Consider the following 15,085-nt stretch of genomic DNA (forward strand, 5'->3'; position numbering starts at 1 on the left):
TACAGCCCATGTTGAGCACTGTCACTGAGCAGATTAATGACCAATAAAATATGGGCCTATGCTTAGAAAACTGAAAAAGTTATCTGAAATTTTTCAAAATAGAAAATACTACTCGACTCAATACATTATTATTTAAAGATTTTACATATATATATATATATATATACACACTTCTGCAAAGGTTCAAGATAACCGTTACCCTTAACTTATACAGTAACCAAAGGACACCTTTTTGTAATTTGCTATATAATCTCATAATTTAAATGTTTTTATGGAACTACTGCAAAACACCAACTCCCTCTGAGTAACATAAACTCACTTAAAACTGAGCCATGTCAGGGCAGCCAGGATGATGAAGAGGGCAGGGCAAGACGGAGGGTGGGAAGTAGGCAGGGACAACAAAGGGAGTACTGCTCTTCCCAGAGCTGTCTGAAACAGCCTGGCAATTGGTCTTCAGCTCCATTTTAATTGGCTCCATACAAGTAGTACAATCCTAACTGAAGCTCTGACTCATATGTTCTTGTTTTAGTGTCAGCATTCTTAGCACAATCTAGATTGAGTACTGAGTTCTAAATCATCATTACCCTTGGATTTTACTTTTTTTTTAAATTCTAACACAAAACACAACTTAGTTAGGAAAACAGTTTTTAACATAAATGGGAAATATGATGTTAATAACTATTAAGATATCTGCAACAGTTGTAACATTTAATTTAAATTGTATATGTGTATATATATGTGTTAGACACTAAAGGACTCTGTACAGCAAAAAAAATTAGAAAGCAAACTATATTAGTATGTCACTTGTAAGAAGAAAATGACTGACTGTAATTAAGACAAATGACTACACTACATACCAATTTAGCATAAAGAACATTATACATTGTCACTGGATATGGAACATTTCATGCTAAAACCCTTCTTAAAGCAGACAGGTGTCATTTGCACTTAACTTGTTAAATCTCTTTGCAATAAGCACATGCATTGAATATGACCAGTGTTAACTAGAATGAATGTTATCTTTTATTTTAGTGGCATTCAGAAGAACTTTCTCTAGTTTGCTTCTGCCTACTAGCACCTACAGTGATGAAAATTACAGAAGCAAAGAGAATTCACTGCTACATGGTACACTAGCAATGTAGAATATTTACAACAAGAAATTAAGACAACAGACATTTCAGAGTCTACTGACACTCTCACGGTGTAAACTGTATGCCAATTTCTGTGAAAAAAAAATCAAGTTTAAACAATTATTAATGTAAAGTCATAAAATTAAGACACATTGGAATTGATAAAATTTATTTTCCTGCTCCTCCTTAAAAATATTAACCTTCTTCAATTTCACCAAGTGCACAGCCTCTATGTCCCTCTGGCTTCTTAGCAGTAGCCTGCTATCATCCCAACTGATGCCTACTCTGCAAGCTTTTTCTTGTATTTTCTTGGCCAAACTAAACAATCATCTCAGACTCAGGACAGCCCTGTATAGCCATCATCATCCTCATCACACTCACCCTTCGCGCAAACAAGAGCAGAGCGCCCAGCAGAGCTCAGCAGTCTCCATCATTTGCCAATAGACAGTACATCACAAGTGCAACACAGGAAACAAGATCAGCCAAACAATCTCTTGGTCTCCTGCAGACCTATGATCTACCAGATATTTTCCCTTAGTAGAACAACAAAACCAGGTTTAGATAACACAAGGAATTATCAGACTACTCAGGCTGTGCCTGAGCCCTCTCTTCTGCCTTCAGTAATATCATCTTTTCTCAGCTCAGTAGCATCATGACTTACAGTACAAAGAACAGCACTTCAAAACAGTACCTTCATTTACCCCGTTAAAAATGCATCCCAACCTCATTGTCCATAACACATTATCAGGGCAATTTATTATTCACACTATCAGGAAAATTTATCATTCACGTACCTTCCCATAAGTAATACTACAACAATCCTATTGACAGGTGATTTAAGACTCCACACATAGTCACATTCATGTAAGGATAAGAATTATCCTGCCATTTTACTCAGGTTTTAGAGAGCCAGAAATGAAGAACCATTATTTCCTGTGCGTATGGTTTTCTGTGCTAACAACCTAGACTCTTACTAGAATTTTAATGCTCTGTCCACATAACTTGAGTGATACTCATACTCTGCATGAGTAACTAGCTGTACTTGGACGCACAGAAAGTGTGGCAAGGTTGGTATTAAAACATTCGTAACTTTTCATGGTACAGTATTTCTTAGATAATGATAACAGAATGAAACTCAGTACAGTGTGTACAGTTACCTTTGGAAAAGGATACAGCATTTGCCACATTTCAGAATGCTGGCTGTAACAAAAGCAATTGCTGAATGCTTTTCTGCTTTATGCAAAAATTAGACGTGCATTCTGAAGCGTGATGACCCTCCAAATAGTAAATAATACTAGTAAATACTATCTAAATCCCATCTTATTCACATTACTACATCAAGTATACAAAACTTAAAAAAAAAAACAAAAAAAAAAACACCAGAATTTGCTGTATAAGCAACCCCTCATTCCTACCTACATCACAACATTCCTAGTTCAGTGCAAAGAACTAATTCCCACTTTCGAAGCAATTAATTCAAAAGTTTCTGTTCCTCACTGTTCCATGTGAAAATTACATTGCAAAACACCAACTCCCTCTGAGTAACATAAACTCACTTAAAACTAGCATTAGCAAGAAGTAAACAAAAAAATCCTCTACTGGATGATGGAAAGAGACAAAAAAAAACGCAAACACAGTGGGCTCCAGCAGAGCAGAAATTATATTTAGTGTTACTCACCTGCTACCACCTAGCAGTATTTTAAACCAACCTCATATGTATCAGATGAACAACAGTGTAAGTCACACATACTATCACCCATCCTGGACACTGGACAGAAGTGTGACTGCTGAGTTTAAGAGAACAGCCCAATTGAAAAATAAACTTAACTGAAACACAGGCCAGCAATATCAAGCTCTCCAGTAAGCACGGAATGGATGCTACCCACCGTGAAAGCAATGGAAAACAAACTGAGGTGAGTCATTGTTTCATTTGATTTCCACACACTGTCAAACTTTTCCTCTTTTTCAGTCAGTTTCCCGGTTAAAATCTCCCTTCTGGAGTACAACTCCAAATCTGTTTTGATCAACAAAAACTTTGTTTGCAACTGCTCTCTATTAAGTATTAATTGTTCATGCCCTTGACAATTCCAGTTCCAAATTTAAACTAAAAACGTGCTATTGCAACTCTAATCCATATTCAGAAAGCTTACTTAAATTTTCTGCTCCTTTCTGATCTCAACGAAATTCTAAACAAGCACCAAATATAAAATGCAAGGTGATAGTATCCCAACATCTATGTGTGAGGTGCTTCCTTCATCAGTCAGAAGGAACCGCCTAAACATGGCTTTGAAAAGAATTCAAACTGTCCAGTTAGTTTCAATCCCCTCTTAGAACAGCTCTTCCTCTTCTTTATACTGAGGGTGGCGAGGCACTGGCACAGGTTGTCCCAAGAAGCTGTGGATGCTCCACCCCAGCAGTGTTCAAGGCCAGGCTGCAGGGGCTTTGAGCGACATGATCTAGTGGAAGGTGCCTCTGCCCTCTGCCCCAAGTACCATTCTATCTATTACACTTCAAAAACGAACACAATATGCAAAGCTCTAAAGGCCTTGAGATAGAATTTTTGCTTCAAAAAGTCCTAGCTATTCTTGATTTTTTACTGCCTCTCTAATAGCCATTTAAGAATGACTTTTAAATTTAAAGATCTTACCCTGTGTATATCTGCCATATAATACCGAGGTCTGGAAGATGGAGCATATGACAAAGAAACAGCGATTGGTGGCTGGGTGGGAGCCTGAGAGTTGCCATTCAGAATGCCGTGGCTCCCTCTAACTCAAAGCAGGTACGATCTTTAAACTTAAAGAAAGATCTCAGGTAGAGATCTCACCTACTTTTGGACACAGCATATTAGGAACAGAGAAGGGTGAGTTTACTGATCAGCCAGAAAAAAGGGAACCTCGGAGAGACCAAGATAAACAAGGATGATCAATGAGTGCAAATAATAAGTTGGGGGTTTGTTTTGTTTTAAGCAGAATATATTGCAGGAATTTATACCTGGTGTCAGGATTCAAATAATATTACTTGAAGTTTAGGTAATATAAACAGAATATAAATTTAGAGACTGAGAACACAACAGAACGAATTTATACAATTGGGGTTTTTTTTAAATCAGTAAATACTGATGTGTAACCACAAGAAACAGTAGCTATCAAATCCATTAAAAAAAAAAAGGAATAAAAAATGTTTCTTGCTTTTCTAAGAAATCTTCCTCTTCACAGGTCTAAGAAAATGACTTTTCATAGAATAAAAAATACGGAAATCAAACCCAGTAAAAGTTAAAGATGTCTGTAAGCTTCTTTTCTTTCGCATTCAGTCTTACTGAGAGAAATAAATTAACTCATCAGAAGTATAAACCACAATTGCTCCAGAAGCCAATGTTTGATAACAACACAAGAAGAAACACTGTTAAAAAAAGGCATAAGGTTTTAGGCAAAACATTTTTAAAACACTTCAAACTTACAACTTTGTAAAACTTCCCACACTGAAGGAAATTAATATTTTTGTAGTATAATGCACATTTAAAAAAACCATCATGGCATTGAATGCATCACTTTTGATGAAATGTTTCATTTGACTATATTTTGCTCTGTTTGCTTCAAGGTTTCTGTAAAATTTACTGGATTAGTTCCAAGTCTGATCTGGAGTTCATCCCATACACCCAGATGGTATCTCTGCATGTGACAGGGTGGGGAGAAAGGACGTCCTCCTTCAACCTCAGCTGAGGAGCAGCTCAGATTTTATATAAGCTCAACAACAACCCTACACAGAATACTTTGTTCAAACCAAAAAATTGCAGCAGCCTTACAGTGCTTTCAGGCAAATGTTCTGATCCAGGGAGAGAATTAAGGCCTATTCACAATTACATATCATGGCACAGAAATATGTTTGAACCATAACATGTTGTTTCTGCCGTGCTGGTATGAAATTTAGTATATGTGCTCAAGCACTCACGTGTTCTCCAAGGGAATGTAACTCATAGGTATACACAGTCTAAAAGAGTCATGACTTCAGGCATTAATTATGAGTTCTGGATGAGTTTTATATTTGAAATCTTCAGAACCAGCACTGCAGAATGTCAAGTCAAAAAGGCCTTGAATGGATTCATGTCTTTTCCTAAACATAATTTTAGCTCCAATTTTTATAATCGATGATATGAGTGTGAAATTAAAGTTGCCCATTTTACAGCCTATAACTATATATTTGCAAGATTCGAGTCTTTAAAAACAAGAGACCAAAATGAAAATAAATAAACCCCATCTTTTCTATCACTGTTAAAAATGAGTTCACAGTCAAGCTGATTATCAAAACTACCGATCTATTATGAGAAGTAAACAACTGGGTCTAAATTTAATGTTAAATTTTTCTAAGTGTTAAGACTAAAATTACTATAAATATTATAGATACACATTTTTATTAGGGTTCAGAGCCAGGACTTTGCTATACATCTTCAACTTCTAACAGACTGTAATAGTTACCACATAGTATTGCAATAGTATTCATGTAGCATACAAAGCCATTGGCACAAAATACTAAATTCACAAAATAATCTTGATTCATTCTTAATCCCTAATCTAGTCATGGAATATTAATGCTTTTTACATTTATGTGGTCATATTTTACTGAATGGAAAAATGGCCAATATGCTGTTAAATTAAAAAAATAAGAACAATGCAACTGGGGAGAGGGGTGGGCTTGGCAAAGAAACTATAATAAAATTTAGCCAAACACTTGAAGCTCAGATACAGAAGTTCTAAAATAAACTTCAGATAAAGAAGTTCCAACAATATCCTAGAGTCGTACCTTTTAAACTGTCATGTGTTCACCACAACAATCTTTTAATGTCTTTTAATAATGTGAAATAATATCACATAATAGTCTTACAAATAGCATTTTTACACATATGGAAAAATTGTACTGTTTGTAAATCCTGCCTGTCAATTTGCTTATTCACAAAATAGACCAAGAACATGAAGTGCAATGAAGCAAACCAGAGCTAAGCATTTTCTCCCTTTTCTCTTTCATGGTCTATGCTTTTTCAGGAATATTTAAGAGAGAAGAGAAACGTGATTTTTTGAACATATGTTAACATATTGTGTTCTGTTCAGCACATAAACACAGATGCACACTTGTTTCATGTGAGACTTCTGTCTTCATTAGCAATGCTTCTGCTTCATTCCCTTCTACTGTAACAGAGATTCTCATGAGTCATATTGTGTACTTGATGAAAAATCAGAAGTTTAGGGCTTTCCACATCATTGCTAGGCTGAATATAGAAAACTGAGCCAAACTTCCTTAAAATTTCAAGGTTTCCCAGAAGTCCATCGAAATTCTGCTTGCAGCTGGGATGAAGGTTTGGACCAAAATGCACATACTAACAAACTATCACATTTAGAAGCTACAAACGTGCTTTTTGGTTAAAATACTGTAAAGTTTTGATAACTTCTAGACTGCAAACATTGTTCAGAGGAATGTTAGAAATGCCTCCTCAGCCCATGGTAAGGGACATGAAGCCTAAATGAAGCCCATGCTTCATTTTTCAGTATTTTGAATTACCAGTAACAAGAATGAGAGGAAAAAAAACAAAACAAAACAAAAAATCCCCACAGTATAAACCAATCATCCACTTAAAATTTTCTGTACAAGCGCATTGTTTTTCAAATGGTAATTACTCTATAAGGAAGAAAAAATAAAATATCCATGGTCTTGCTGATATCTGCAGATTCACTTAAATTCTACTGTAAGAAAAAGACATACTCATTCATAACAGTAATTTAAACATGGACCTCCGAAACTATAATTCTGCCTAATGTTTTTCCACCTTTTCCACATCTGGAAGCCCTGAACAAGAGGAAGAGGACTCAAGCCAGCCTGAAGAGGCAGTAGTGCACAGAACTACAACACAGGAAAACAAATCACTTAATGATTTAGCCACTTACACACAAGGCACAAGCAACTAGCAAAGAATGAACCAGAATGAACCTTAAAGAGCATATTTTGTTCGCAGAACTACCAATGCTGATTTAAAAGAAAATGAGAAAATATTATTAGGGGCAAACCGGTGTTAACTGATCTAACTTGAAAAATGAAAGAAGCAAGATGGAAAAGCTTTCCTCTATTAAAAATTAATAAAAATATATAGCTTTGGAGATACATCGACAGACAGAGCAAAGTACACAGTGTTTCCAGTTCTACAGATGTATCTCATTATAATCATAGTTATAGGGAGATCTAGTTTGAATTCTGATTTTACTTCTCAATGGATAACTATTTCAGAAAACCCTAACTTGCTGTTGAATAGGACTGGAACAGCATTGCCATGCTCGATTCTTCTCATGGCTCATTAAGATACTTTACTTGTTCACTCTGGGACTTGGTAGTTAGCTTCACTGTTAGCTTTGCTGATTGTAGAAATGCTTCAGAAAATACCAGTTGGTTGTTGGGAACTGCTAACTACATCATCAGCCACAAGAGGCCATCAGAGAAATTTTTCATGGATTTAGTCCCTCCTTGAATACAGCATTGCAGCTTTTACAAGGTTAGCGACCCCCGTATCTTTTATCCTATTGGTATGATACCACATTTTCTAATGGCATGATGAATTAGAGGACTTACTGGACCACTGATGAATCAGCTGCAGCTTGGGAGGGGTACCTGACTTAGCCATGTGTAGTGTAGGCATCTCTACTCTTCCAGTACCACTTTTTATTTTAAAAAAACTTGGTATTTAGATAAGGTTAAGAAGACCTTTTTGCTACGGACTGCCTATAATGAAATATTTCAGCTCTTAAGTACTAGGATTACTGAAAAAAAAAGTTAAAGTTTATCCCTTAATACTTGGCATCAGAACTAGCAATACAGTCCCCTTCACTACTGCTTTGTTGGTACTCTGCCAGAAGGTATTTTGATTCAGTAGCAAGGAAAGATGGAGACAGTTGATCATACTGACACTTCTACTCTCACAGCCACCTTTCACACACACACAAAGATGCACAGCCACAGATGCTCACTTTTCACTTGCAATTTTATTCAAAAAAACCTCAAACAACTGATTGTGCATTCTTTTCCTGATAGTCCAAATATGAAAAGAAATATCCAGAGTTAGTACATGAAAAGTAATAAAGATGTACCAATGCAAGAGAAGGAAGGTAAGAGCAGACACTTTAGGTCAGCCCCTAGTTCCTCTAGCATCAATACAATCTGCAACAGCAGCTAGTAACAGATGCCTAAGGACAAGTGTAAGAATAGGACAAACATACTGTAACAATTCTCCCATCGTAGTCTGCCAGCCTCTGGTAATCTGTGGCATATGGACTCCCAAACCAGAAGCATGATGACAGCATTTAATGCACTATTTCTCTTAGAATTTCTCTAGATTTTTAACCCATGGCAGCTTCTGACATCCAGAGTGCCTTCTGTCTATGTATTGCACAATTCACTACATACAGCTTGTTTTCATAGTACTACCTTATTTTTATTATTTTTTTTTTTTACCTGGGGGAGAAACAATGATTAATGACACCCACTTCTCCCCTGTGATGTTCATGACCTTAAGACTTCACATACACCCCTGCACGTTAATCTTTTATTTTCTAGGTTGGAAAATCCTAGAAACTTACATTCTCCCTTAGAGAACGCGTTCCTTTGTCATTCCTCAGAACTCCTTCCAGCTGTGCTACCACGGACCAGTTACCTTTGGTATTCAAGGCGCGGGCATACCATGGTGTTGGTAGCAATGATTTCTAGCAGTTTGTTACTTTTATAATTAATAACATCTCACTACTTTCTGGTAAACCATGGCTCATTAAACTACCATTTCCATAAAGTGACTTAAGAGTAAGCCAAAATCTTCTTCCTGACAGGAAACAGATACAATGAATCTTGTTTACTGTATGAAAACTAAGAGCTGCTTTTCTTCAGAATAGTTGTATTTAATATCTTGAATTTAATCTGTCACTTGAAATCCAAATCTTTCCCAAAATAAGTAATCAACAGGTAATCCTCACATATATCACATTTCAAATCTCTTTTTACCAAGGTAAAAAATTTTAGTCTTGCTATAGATTTATTTTTCAACAAAATCAATACCGTTATTACAAGAGCACTTTGCTACAATTTTTATTTTTTAACATACAGGCATGACTAATGCAGTGAAATTCATAAAATAAGATGATCACCAAAGTACAATTGGATCAATGACCAACCATCACAGACATACTTTTCCCCAGAAAAAGCTTCTCAAGCCAGGATAAATCAGGAGGAGCTGAAAATGCACAAGGGTAGGATAACATGGACAAAGCTTTCAGCCGCACATAAGCAAGAATCCTCATATACTGCCACGAGAATCAAAGGAAATACAGTAGATTAAGTACCTTTATAAATCCCATCCAAAATACTGATTCAGTTAGCAATGTTTACAAATAAAATCATTGGCAAGTAACATCTCTCAGCCTAACAGAAGAGGTTGGAGAACTTGTCATTTGTCAGTCAGGCTTGTTGCCAAGACACCTAAAATCTATTAAACAAGACACAGCAACAGCTTCTTTTAGACACAATGAAATGTAGCCTACGTAGACTTGAGACTAGACATAGTTCCCTTCAAGGACATGATTTTTCTATTATTCTCATAAAGGTTTTTACATGAGTCAAGTGAAGAACACATCTACGTAACAGCAAAACTTAATTAAAAATTCAAATTCAAAATTCAACTTAAAATCCAAAAGTAAAGCACAGTCAGCAAAAGAAAACAGTTCAGCTAGTTCCCAAGGTAAGACATCACAGAAAATATGGTCTCTGAAAGTCCTGAGTTGAAAAATGAAAAATCTTAAAAATAATTTAATTATGATAGCATGTAGTTATGCTTATATTTATTAGATTTCTTGGTTTTCCATCTGTCATCTTCATAAGCCAACATAAGACATTGCATGGACAATATTAAGTAGCCAATATTACAGAGAAAGTTTGGATAAAAGCCTTTCGTTTATAGCCTCTCTGTTTTGGCTTTGGCAATTTTACTACACACTTAGTAAACTAATCCAACTCTAGCCCCAAAGCCCTTGAAATTAAGAAATAGCTGCCACTGAAACCTTGCCACTTTACGACTGTTTACAACCCTTATGTACATATAGTTGCTCTAAAACTCACTATAAAAATTGTAGTGTCAAAAATCTACCTGATCATAATAAAATTATCTTATGAAGATCTTGTTCACCTATTGAGGGCATAGATGAAAAACTGCTCTTAACCTAGTAATAATTCATTGCTTGTAGCATATAAATCCCTCTATTTTTAATTGCATCTAATTTCCTTACCATTAAAAACCCTAATAAACAAAGCTCTGCAAAAACCTTGTTGAAGCAGTTTACGGCATTATTGCCTTCAGCTGTCTATACTACCCCTTTTGTGGAGGATTAACTCTATGTAGTAAAAGTATAAGCAGAGTACATGAACATACTACAGCCACACCAGCATTCTCTCCCATACAGCCCTACCCACTGCCAAAAATGGGTCTGTGCTAAACCGCCAGACTGACCTGAAGCAGCCAAGGTAAGAGGAAGTGAGGTATGTTTTATACTGCGGCTGAACAGTAACAATTCAAACCACCACTGGTTTAGTCAGTGAACATAGATCAGAGGTTTAAATGGCACGTCGTACTGAGAGCAGCCTAGATGAAGCTCAGCAGGTAACAGGGGTATATGTATCTTCCAAAGTGACACAGTGTTTTGTATTTGAAAACCTGTATTTAAATACAAATGCAACCACAGAGATAATGTAGTGCCATTAAGGTAAACTACTGAAATAAGTAAATAAAGGTCACTTGCTCTCAGTGTTTCACCCCCCATAGCCACAACCTCATCTGGGCTCAGTTGATGTAATAATATCATGCAACAGATGAGGAGCAGTCCATCTGAGAACAGTCAGCTCTTCTGCCTCAATACACCATTCCTATACTTATTCCTCCACAATAAAACAGCTAATGAGAACCTGTATGCTAAAATCACTTTAATAAACACTAAATACCTGTGGGTTCAGCAAATGTCTTTCCTAGGTCAGAACAAATTTGCCCGATCATGGAAAAACGTCATTTGTCCATTTACAATTCTAAATTTCAATGTCACAGAACAACTTTAAAGTAGTACATGCATAAGTATAAATAACACTGGAGAGACCATACAATGACTAGAAACCCTCCGCTGGTGCAGGCATTTCTGCTACAGACTTTCCTGTCTAATGTGCATGAAACTGGATGTCATACATGTTCCACAAGCAACATACTTTGTTCTCCTGGGGGACACTACAATGCTTTCCCAAACCACCATCCCATTCTTCATTTAAATGTCTCATAAAATTACTTCTTCCATGATGAAAAGAATTGGTGCTTATTCAAATCACTTACAGAAGAATGAAAAAACAGCCATCTATTTCATTTAAGGAAAACAAACAAAAAGCAATGCTGTCAAGGTGCAGAAATGCCCTCACGTGATTAACACTGACATCTCTGAGCTTCCCCTTCTCAAAACCTCTGTGTTTTGTCACTGTTTCTAATACTGCCGGTTTTAAAATTTAGATTGTGAGCTTTGAGGCAGGGATGAACACGAAAAGTGAAACTCTCTTTCCTGGTAATCACTGCTCTAATAAAAGTTTCATTTTGATCCAAATCACCTTTTCTTTGTTCAGACCAAGACACAGGGTGATTAAAATGAAAAGCCTTCAGCACTGCTGTCACATTCTTCTCAAGAGAAGGTTGGCAGCAGTCAGCGTAAGGCTGTGATAAAATCCTGAAGATCTCCAGGCATTTTTACTGCCTGAAATTGCTTTTCCTAGTCTCCTGTCAGTGCAGCTGAAAGCACTAAAGTTCTTTATATTCATCCTACCTTTCACAGTACTTGGACAAAGGAAAAGTCCACAGAAATTATGGATGTAAAAGTGAGGTGGGCTTAGTATTTTCTTAAGGCTGTGCTGGGGCACAGAGCCATTACAGCTTCTTCCCCATTCATATACTGTTCCTTTAGCACTTAAAGCTGATGGACCTCACAGGACTTTCTTAATATTAGATCAAGAAAGAAGTCATTACACATCAGAATGACTAGAAAAACCTGTAAGTAGGAATCTACTCTTTAATATTCTTGTAAACTGGTTTCACCCCACTAATCTACAATAATGCCATAGACTTCTGTCTATACTTAATGACTGCAGAGATCCATGTATAAATTCAGTAGATGCTTTTAAAAAAAAATTAAACATGTCTATGTTAAATGGAAGCAGAGAGGAAGAATACCAGATTTTCCTTGAACTTCTTATCTGCTTTAGGAAAAATCATGTAGTCTTTGGAAAATACTGTCTTTAAGAAATATTTCAGGCAGTGCTGCAAGTGACAGGAAAACACTACCTCAGCAATGCTTCCATTTCTGGAAAGGCCTAAAAATTATTCAGCATCTAGTTAAGAAAGTAATGTTTGGGTTTGATACATAAAATATTTTAATTAAAAAAACCCAACCTAATTCAGTTCTTCCATAGAATGGTGCACCAATCCATACCTAATTCAGTTCTTCAGTAGAATGATGCACCAATCCATCCCTGAAACAGCCTAAAGAGAGACAAAGGTAAAAGGGGGCAGAGGTGAAGTCAAAAGCTTAATCTTATCCTTTTGGTGACACTGACAATAAAACTGAAAGATCTGCAAATTAGCTGATCCTGGAGGATGGCTGGGGAGGCCACTGCCACCTTCACTGACATTCTTCCCCCACAGCAATGTTGGCCTCATCAACCTCTGGCACTGCTCCCTGGCAGTCAGCTCCAGGACCATCATGTTGCTAGGCATGCTGCAACTGAGTCTGAGGACTGTTAAAGGGATATTTCCACCAAGAGCAGCAGCTTGAATTGAGATACAGATCCTCAGCATTCAAACACCAACACCTGAATAAAGATATTAAAAAAAAACACAATATATTTGTTTGGCTGCAACAGTAATATGGAAAGATAAAATACTTTCATGTCGAGAACCAACTGTGAGAGAGTATTTAGTCTGATGCATTTCCCATCAAGTCAATATCCTATTACTGCTATCTTTTGTTTATAAACTTAATTTTTCATATGCAAGATGAAACAGCTAATTAAATAACTAATCATTACACTGATACACTTTTCTCAATAGTCAATTTCTAATACTGACTGATTAGTTATTTTACCCCTCAAAATTATACCTTGTTAGTTTTGCTGAGTACGAAAACTTCAGTGTGCTTATGGATATACAGATGTCAAACACAAATGAATTAAAAATAATAGTAAAAAGAACGTAAATACTAATTTTAATAGGTCTTCATAAACTGTATCTATGAAAGCAAAACACTCCAAAACTTTTCGGTAGAGGAAGCACAAAGATTCTGCACAAAACTAAACCCAGCATGATACCTTACACTTTACCAAGAACAATTATATAATGGATTCTTAAGCAGAAACGACAGGGAGGGGGAAGAATATCTTACTACAAAACAATAAGTAAACTTTTAAAGGACAGCATTGTGCTTTTCATGATTACAGTTTTATTTCCCTTTAAAGAACGGTATTTTAAGGAGAAATGCATTTAGCCATTCCAGAATATAAGGAAGCACATAGAATTTGGTTAAGATTACTTTTCTGGTAGCACTTTTGCTGCCATCACACTTTTTTTTTTTTTTGACTTTTCCGTAGGGTGAGGACATGAAGTTCCAAGGAGGGTAAGGCAACTGACCTTGACATAGCTTCTGCTACACTGCAAGTGGAAGTATTCAAGAGAAATGTAACAGCACAACATAATCTACCTGCACAAAGGAGCTTTATACATATATCTAGCTAAACAGATATAGATAAATATTTGTCTGTTTAGCTAGTAGGCACCTTTTTATTTATTTAATTTTATTTTAATTAACCTTTTTATTTAATATTTTGCATATGTTTTCTTCTCGCAGCTTTTTTTTTTTTAAGCAACTCCCTCAATGTATCCATACAAAGATACAGTAAAGTACCAGTAAAGAGAGACTTTACTATTACCCATATTACCAACAATGATTTTTTTCATGCCAATTTCTTTAGCTAGTATCTGGTCACCTATTTACTAGGCATCTCACAAATCATATAGATATTCAGGCATACAAAAGTGGGATGTGTACTCCAGATGCCAGCTTTAAAATTCTCATTCTTTAATTAGATTTTCATATAAGAACATGAGACTTTATATAATAACAGAATGAAAATCAAAAATGACAGACTGGGTGACTGGAATTTCTACCAGACTTTTTTAATCCATAAGTATGTCCAGCCTTGTAATTTTGGAAGAGAATTTAGCACCAGCTGGAATCCTCAGACTGCAGTAGTAGAACAGTAACAAACCTCCCTCAAATAAAAGCTTAAATCATGAGTTTGGAACACTTTCAAAAAATGAAACACACTAAATTTTAAAATTCATGGGACCGACGACCAGGTCAAATCCTGTCATCTGGAAAACAGCAAGAAGAAATGCAGTATTTAAATCTGCTGAGGATGTTTGACTTGACAAATTCCAGGAGACAATGAGACTCAGATTTACAAATAACAGGTTAAAATGTGACTTTACAGCAACTGAAATTCAGGGTCCAGGTAAGTATATTAGTGTTCTTGTACCAACTACATTAAGTCAATGTTTAACAAACAAATAAAAGGGTGAAGAACCTAGGATCCTATGATCTGTTTCCAGGATATGGGACTCCTATTATATTCTCTCCCTCCTACAGCCTGAGGAAGTTTTCAGTTCCACCTGACAACTCTAGAAGTTCATGGCGATGACAGAGAGAAATGTATTGCTAACTCTGCCCTTTAGGGTAAGAAGCTGGTGGGCTGGTGAGTAAACCTTGTGCTGCAGCATCTGAAGTGAACCTCTCTTTCTGACCTACCGTGTGCAGGCAAGAAAGCTTCAAGATGCTGTACATCAGCTTCATTTGCTGAGG

The 15,085-nt window shown here is 36.3% G+C and overlaps 1 protein-coding gene across 4 annotated transcripts in view; it reads right to left on the bottom strand.

Annotated features, from left to right (window-relative positions):
• RABGAP1L (RAB GTPase activating protein 1 like) overlaps positions 1–15,085 on the bottom strand; it is a 221,024-nt gene that overhangs the window by 139,380 nt on the left and 66,559 nt on the right. The window lies entirely within an intron of this gene.

This window comes from Pezoporus wallicus, unplaced genomic scaffold (genome assembly GCF_028554395.1).
Source record: "Pezoporus wallicus isolate ANWC-B61680 ecotype Strahan unplaced genomic scaffold, APGP_CSIRO_Pwel_v1 scaffold_7107, whole genome shotgun sequence".
In the NCBI taxonomy this organism is placed as follows: Eukaryota; Metazoa; Chordata; class Aves; order Psittaciformes; family Psittacidae; genus Pezoporus; species Pezoporus wallicus.